The sequence below is a fragment of the Phalaenopsis equestris genome, unplaced genomic scaffold, assembly GCF_001263595.1.
Source record: "Phalaenopsis equestris unplaced genomic scaffold, ASM126359v1 Scaffold000878, whole genome shotgun sequence".
Lineage (NCBI taxonomy): Eukaryota > Viridiplantae > Streptophyta > Magnoliopsida > Asparagales > Orchidaceae > Phalaenopsis > Phalaenopsis equestris.
The window spans coordinates 399,493-407,364 of record NW_018165318.1 but is presented as its reverse complement, the minus strand read 5'-3'; positions in this window follow the sequence as shown (position 1 = coordinate 407,364).

The following is a 7,872-nucleotide window of genomic DNA, read 5'->3' as shown; positions in this document are numbered from 1 at the left end:
GGGGGGGGGGCTTTCAAGTCGTTTGTGATCCGACACATACAATTTGTTTCTGCGACTGCCCTAAGGACCCTAGAGAATTATCCTAACATCTGGTTTGTGATGTGGGTTCAAAAGTCTTGCAACCCTTATTAAACAAATTCTTTCACGAACACTCAGGTACATTCTATTTCTACTTCATTCCTCTAGTTGGACTCTCCTTATTGTTGTTCTTGAAGGCATGTTTCCATGCTCACCGCACTTTCAAAGATGTTGAATCCGAAATTGTCCGAGAAACAAACTCAAGGAATGGATCATTCTATTAGAAAACAATTAAGAGAGAGAGAGAGAGAGAGAGTGTGTGTGTGTGTGTGTGTGTGTGAATGATCAATAGTAGAACAGTCGAAAGTGTCCCTTTTATTCCTGATATGGACATCTATTTATAGTCCTAGGTCCCAACATGAAGAAAATACATGTATGCCCCCTAATCATTAACATTTCAGGTGTTTTTTTGATAAATTACAAGATTATTTGCATATGATAAAACCCGAGACCCATTCGATAGATAAAGGTCACTTATCGTCTGACAGATCTTGATTCAATTGATTCATGGCAAGGATGAGTGCTCCCCATTGATCGTTCTGTTGGCTGATAACTGTCCAGAATGACTTCCGTTTGTCATCTTCTGTCAATCGTTTAGGCGAGGGATTTTTGTCGCCATTTATCTAGAAACTATCGTTTATTCTTTTGTTTGATCAGTTGTACTTCCTTTCTGGATCGCCCATCTGCTTTAAGATTCGTGCAGACACATTTTTATGTGTACAAATTGCTAGATTACACATCTAAATTAATGAAACTTCTTAGTTGCCCAAGAGGTGATAAGAAAAAGAAATGCTCTGATTGTCTCCCATAGTTTTGAATCACCTAATCGAACTTAAATTCCTGCATGCAGAACCAATTCAAGGGAGAATTTTTCAAATGTCAGAAAAGCTTGCTGAATTCTCACCTTGTTAGCGTAAGTTTTAATCTTTCAAAAATTAGGATTATTGGCTTTCAAAATTCACAGGACTTTGTACCTTCAGGCTAAGATTCATAACTAGTAAACTAGAACTTTTTCAGAATTTGAGAGTTTGCTAGTTCCTCATTGGATCGACACATATTGAATTTTGTATATCATTTTAGACGACACTTATAATTACATGTATCGTTGGTGCTTCACAGAATTTCAATTTGTTTCATCATTGCATATAAGACCGACATATGTTGTCAACCATAATATTGACATCTAATATTGACTTCATTACTTACCATTAACAACAATATCGATGCACACAATTACTAATAGAGCCAATCTATGGCATTCAGTCTATAACTATATTGGGTGCCTCCTATTCTATTGACTCATCTAAGAGAAAAATGATCGAGCACACCAAAAGTAATATGTTGAAGACTACTATGATGTTTCCAAGATTCTTAAACTTCCATCATTGAACTCATTTTATATAATCCATAACTCTTCTAATGTATATTGCCCTTCAATGGTATATACTATCAAAATGATTTCAATTAGGTTAAATCCCATGAGTTTTCCACTTTCAAATCTTTCATCTAAAAATTCTAAATTCACCCAAACACAAAAAAAAAAAAAACTTGAAATAAATCTGATAGTTTGCTAAATCTAAATTTCTCTGAATTTATTAAATCCAATTCTTAGGTGAATTTAAGGGATTCAATGTATAAGAAAATTAAATATAAATAAAATACCAAACACAAGAGATAGATTTAAATGGATTTAAGTTAAATCTTATCAAACAACTTCATAGATTTAACAACATAGGATTTTATAAATCCGGATTTACAGAATCTATTAAATCTTACTTAACCTAAATCCTAAATGCAGCCACACACCCCTTATTTGTATTTGCCCTTCTAATTAGTGCTCAATTTGGTTAAGCAAATAGAGTTACAATATAATAAAACGTTTTCTTATTATAAAATTCTTTGTACATGCTATTTTTTAGAAGGGATAATTACATACAGACCACCGATATTTACAAATTAACCACCCAAGATAGTTTCTTTGAACAACCGAACTGATGTATTTATGCGTGCCATGATTAAACTATTGAGAATTCGATAAAAAAAAATATATAACTTGCGGTTTTTCACATGAATTTTGATATTTGAACTAGAATTTGAATAATGGATGAAAGAGTGGTTGATCTGTAAAAAGGAAGTTTCGGGTGGTCTACATGTAATTGCCCAGCGGTAATCTTCTATTCAATATATACTGTAGAAATTTTCTAAGATGAGTCATTAACTATCAAAGGATAATAATAATAATAATAAGTTGTTCGCCAACATCATCTGTGTATTTTATGTCAGACAATAAGAAAGTCTCTGCTCGGTTCTTAGGTAAACCACCCCCTACCAACAAAGCTTCTGTAAGAACAAGCTTCTTTCATAAGTTTTTCATTTCTCTTGTGTACCTATTTATAATGTCCATAATTTAATATGGTTGGACCAGAATAACAAATGTGAAGGCATATAGATCTGTTTCGATGAGACTGTAATGCCAAAAATGTTTTGTGGATCCCCTAATGAATATACAACATGTGAAATCAATGATACGCAACTCTAGGCATGTGGAAGCAGGATACACGCGCATATTTATTATTATTACTATTATTATTATGTGCCATCGGAAGGTGAATCGAACCGAGAGATCCTAGATGTGACAAGTGTGGAAGAATCAATCTCGATGAGCACAAATAGCTAGCAATAGGTATGGAGTTGATCGAACCGAAAAGGCTGATCGAAAGATGGACAACTCACTAAGCTAAGAGCGAGCAAAGTAGAAATCTGAAGAGTAAATATTTGGCCATTGTAATAGTTATCATAACAGTTACTGCAGCCAAACAACAATAGAGAATTTCAAAGGCATTATTGACATTTTGCAATATAACTTATACCTACTTAAATATAGGAACAATAATATGTAAAAATGGTAGAAACACGTATATATTAGTGATATTGTATTCCTAAGGCTCTTAAGTCTCTCTCTCTCTCTCTCTCTCTCTCTCTCTCCTTTTTTTTGCTCTATATATTGAGGGTGATTCATTGAAAAATCTGAGTTCAACGCCCCGACGGAGTGGTGAGCATGGAATCATGTCACAAACAAGAAGAGAAGTGACTCGTGGAGAAGAGCCCAATCTCGGGAAGCGTCCGAAAACATGACTGCACTCGTGAATTTGTAACTCGTCAGATCAAAGAACAAAGAGAAAATGATGGAGGTAATCAAAATCACAATCGCCCCAGAAAGGATGCAAATGCCACGACCGACGAATTCTCATCTTCTATGAAGGGTAGCCGCTCTGAATGTCATTAGGATCCCTTCTGCCCTCGAACTAGAGCAAGACACACACTACACTGATAGTGTGGGTTACACACCGCTCGACCATCACATTAAGCACATGGAAGCACGAGAACCCGTTCAACCCGAGAACGCTTTCTCTCGACAAATCTCAAGCCACACCACTCACACTTCAAAATTCTGACATTAGAACACTATCAAGGATGATCGAACCTGGCCGATAATATTACCTCCTTCGAACTGGCAGTTTGACTACTAAGGAACAATGACGTACTTAAGAGCCGTCTATTCCTCACAGAATTAGAGAGTCGACCCTTCGATGGTTCAACAACCTATGATTAAGGGTGATCACATCTTTCACATACTTTAAAAGAATATTCATAGCTCAATGTTTCAATGCACAAAATCTTAAGAGAAACTCACAAGCACTCCTTCAACTACACCAAGGACACTCTTTCATGATTCGCTTTCAAAAGGAAATGCTGGAAGTTGGTAACTCAAAACTACAGTCACACCAGTTGACCTTGCACAAGGACTTAGGGAGGACTTATTCTGCTATACCTTAGACCTTCAAAGACCTAGGAAATTGGTTGTGCTTTTATAACTAGCTAATAATCACATATCTATAAAAGAGCATAATTTCTCATCCTTTAAGACATGAATGCCTGATTGGTACCCTTGAAGAGAAGCTCTCATGAAAAATGTTGGAGGTAAAGGCATAATCCTCATTGATCCATCAGGGCTCGTTTAGAGGAATCATGGTTTTCCTCGGAGGGCCAGGTCATAGATAAAGGAGATTACATGAAGATTGATCCCACAATCCCACATGATGGATGAATCAATGAAATGAAAGAAGGCCACAACCCTCGATTCACAAACTTTCATGGCCCACTTCACTAAGAGTTTTGATGGTGAAAGTAGTAGAGGCCATCCAGAATAAAGACCTCTTTAAAAAAGTGCCACTATAAAAATGGAGAGCTATCTTAGGGACCCCAAGAAATACTACACATACCACAAGGATCATGGACACAATACGAAAGAATGTCGACACCATCATAATCTTATTGAATAGTTGATCAAAGCTAAGAAATGATACAAACCAAATGCAATGACACACTGGCGAATCATGCAATTAAACATGCATATTAGTAGTAAATGAAATCGAGTTCAGTGTATCAATCCCACATTGAGCAAATTAAATTCCAAATAAAAAAAAGTTCTAGCCTACAAAATTAGAACCTACCTGGAATTTTTTTATTAATATTAATTTTATTAAAGTGTCCAGGCCTAATTTTAACAAAATAGATATCTTAATTTAAAGATTGGAGGCGTCTCTAACGAAAGAAAATCCATCCCCTGATTATGATCCTAAAAGCCTAGAGTTTATGAGCGAACTACAATTGATGATTATCAAGAGAAAAAAATTTTCCTTAGCCCCTTCTGGAGGCAATAGGAATGTTAGGGTCATAAACCAGTTTAGTTTCCTAAATCTGGTGAAATCCCCACAAAGCAAGTATCTCCACAAATGATAACACTAATATATAAGAAATGTTCCTATTTTCCTAGTTAGTGAACCTTATTATAATTGTTCTGCTATGAATTCTACTGAATTAAGAAGTTCATAATGTGTTTTAACACTTCAATTGGCTTGGTCAAAGGTAAATTGCAATTGTAAGGATTGAGTTTCACAATATAAAAAAAATTCCATCTCACAAACTCAAAAAATTTTATGCACCACACCAAGAAAGAAAATGATTTGTGTTCCTACTTATGCTTTGAAACAATGACAAGAACAAGTTTACTTATCGAAGTAATCAAAATAAGCATAAATAAAGAGTTCACAAAAAGATCAGGAATATAAAGCCAGAATTTTCACCCTTCACAATGATGTAAGCAATGCAATTGTGTTTCTCCTCTTCTATCATTACCTATTCCCTCAGCAATCTTCAATCTCTCCTTTTGTCCCTTACAAATTTGGTTGCACGTGCTCAAGAAAAAAAAAATCAAGAAAATAACTCCAAAGATGAAGATGAGAGAAAGCCCCATGTTAGTTTGTCTTCTCCTCTTATATCCCTAGCTCATCTACAGATCTTCCCTCAATCCATCAGCTCTCACCTGACCACCATATGAAGCCTCAGATTGCCACATAAAATGAAATGTCATAATTACCGTCAATGTTGGATTTTTGAAGTGTGGTGCTGAAACTTTGAACTCTTAGAATGAAGCAGGGTGCATACGCTGGAGGTGCCCAAGCAACCTCCTTTGCAGCACCTTAGTGCCTGAATTGAGAGGGGAGGGCACTTAGACTCCCCAATGCATGGCGCTTTAGTGTCAAACTCTCAGGAACAATGCTCAGGAAGGGCGCAAAAGTGCCCCTTGACCTGGCACAGGAGCACCAAGCGCTGCAGTGGAATTGAGAGGGTGGGTCTATACAGGCGTAGGAGCGCCCGTCACTCAGTTTGAGTGCGACCAATACTTCTTTAAAAAGATTTAGGATATGTTATTTCAACAACTTCTTCGAGAATACCATAGTAATCTACATTGTCATTTGATTTATTGTGTGCTTTAACACAAACCTTAAAATTATAGGTCTTGTTTTTCTCATTTGACTGGGATCTTGTATTAAAAATGAAGTCATTCACATCATAAATTTCATCAAATTTTCATGATACGCATGTGCTCCCAACCAAGATCTATTAAACTCTAATCTATTACTCCATTGTTTCAATCATGTGTCTATGACTTCATAAAAAATCATGTGTCATTTAATATATCTAATAATAAATATGTGAGATGAGTAATGAATTTGTTAATTCTAACTTACGTGTGTTATAAACTATTAGGATAAATTATTCTTTATCTAATAATAAATGTTGCCAAATTTTATCCTTCTCTTCTATAACCAATACGCATTATTTTTTGGGTATGATTACAAGACAAATTTGGATTCAACACTTATAGTTTTTATATTTTTTTTTGGGATAAATGAAGCCTTCTTACTCTACTCTCATAGTTGCTTTGAAAACTAAAAGGAGAAATTTCTTATAGAATACAAATCCAGAAAGAATTTTTTGGCTTCTCAAAGTAATGTTTGAATACGCCATTGATAATATAAGAGTTTTCAGGACTTTAAAGAGTATGTATATAAAGGAGTTTCTGAGAAATTAAAAGAAAATTATAAAATTGAGGTGACTTCTGAATAATGCAACACTCAAATAAACATTCGAAGATTTGTTAGTCTTTGACTGAGCCTAATCACATATTATTTTTTAAATGGGGCTCTCGTTATTCTTGATCTCATAAAATATCTTTAAAAAAATGATAAATTTATTAAATTGTACTTATACTTTAAAAAGATACGACATTTAAATTTCATAAATATAAATTTATATTTTTTTTAGATTCTTCAAGGTCATAATTAGGTCAAAATCTATAAAGCTATTTGAAATTTATCATTCACTTATTTTTGCATAAAAATCTTTTTTTTTTTACTTCTTTTAGCCATATTGTATGGTAGAAATGTATAATAATATAATATCTAAACATAATCAAGTCTAAGTCAAGTAAAAACTTCAAAAACCCAACACTCTTCATATGAATTTATTAAGGGTGATAAATATAATGTTAATAACCTAAGATCATATAAAATCAATCTCAAGTCAAATATATTATGACATTCACACTCAAGTCATTTTGTGTCGGTAAGTATTTAACGTGAGTCTTCTATCCACTTGATTTGACAAGTCAAGTCCATAAATATACGATCACAAGTTTAACTTGTATGTTCCCCAATAAATTTATGCCTTTAGAGACGTAAAACAAATGACAACTTTGATAGGCATGAATCCCTTTGTTAGTTATGATTGAGAGTTAAATTAGTTCCTTAAGATAAATATCCACCACAAGTCTATGTACAAGATTCTCTTAGACGAAGCAATCCATAGTGGTTGACAATGATCCTTCAGTCAGGTTGTGTCGACTACCTTTTCTGATTAAGTAAACAAGATTCCATGATAACCTAGGATGACAAAACTATGGGATCTTGGTCGGGTTCATCTTCCTTCCCCCCATAATAAGCTTTTAAGCTTTCAAAATTGAATTTCTATGGTTTAAATCCCAAATTTGTTGGTACTCTAATTGAATAAATAGCAACTCAATGCCTAACTTTAATCAAAAGTGTTATCTCATTTTTAGAAGAGGTATTTAACAATAAGGACTTATTTTAATGGGAAACCTTAAACCTCATATCAAATAATCCTAACAAAGTGAGTTTAAAATCTCTAAGCATTGCTTTATTTGCAATATAGTCTGCCTTCAAAAAATTTGACCAAAAACCTCATATAAAACTCATTAAATCTTTAAGGGATATTGGGGCACAAATTTTTGGAGTCCGTACAAAATAGAGGTAATTGATGTACGAAATGAGAATTATTTTTTTAAGAGAAATTTAAAATAATTAAGAATGAATAATTCTCTTTAGAGGTTTTTGAAATAGAAGTTATATATATATATATTGTGGATCC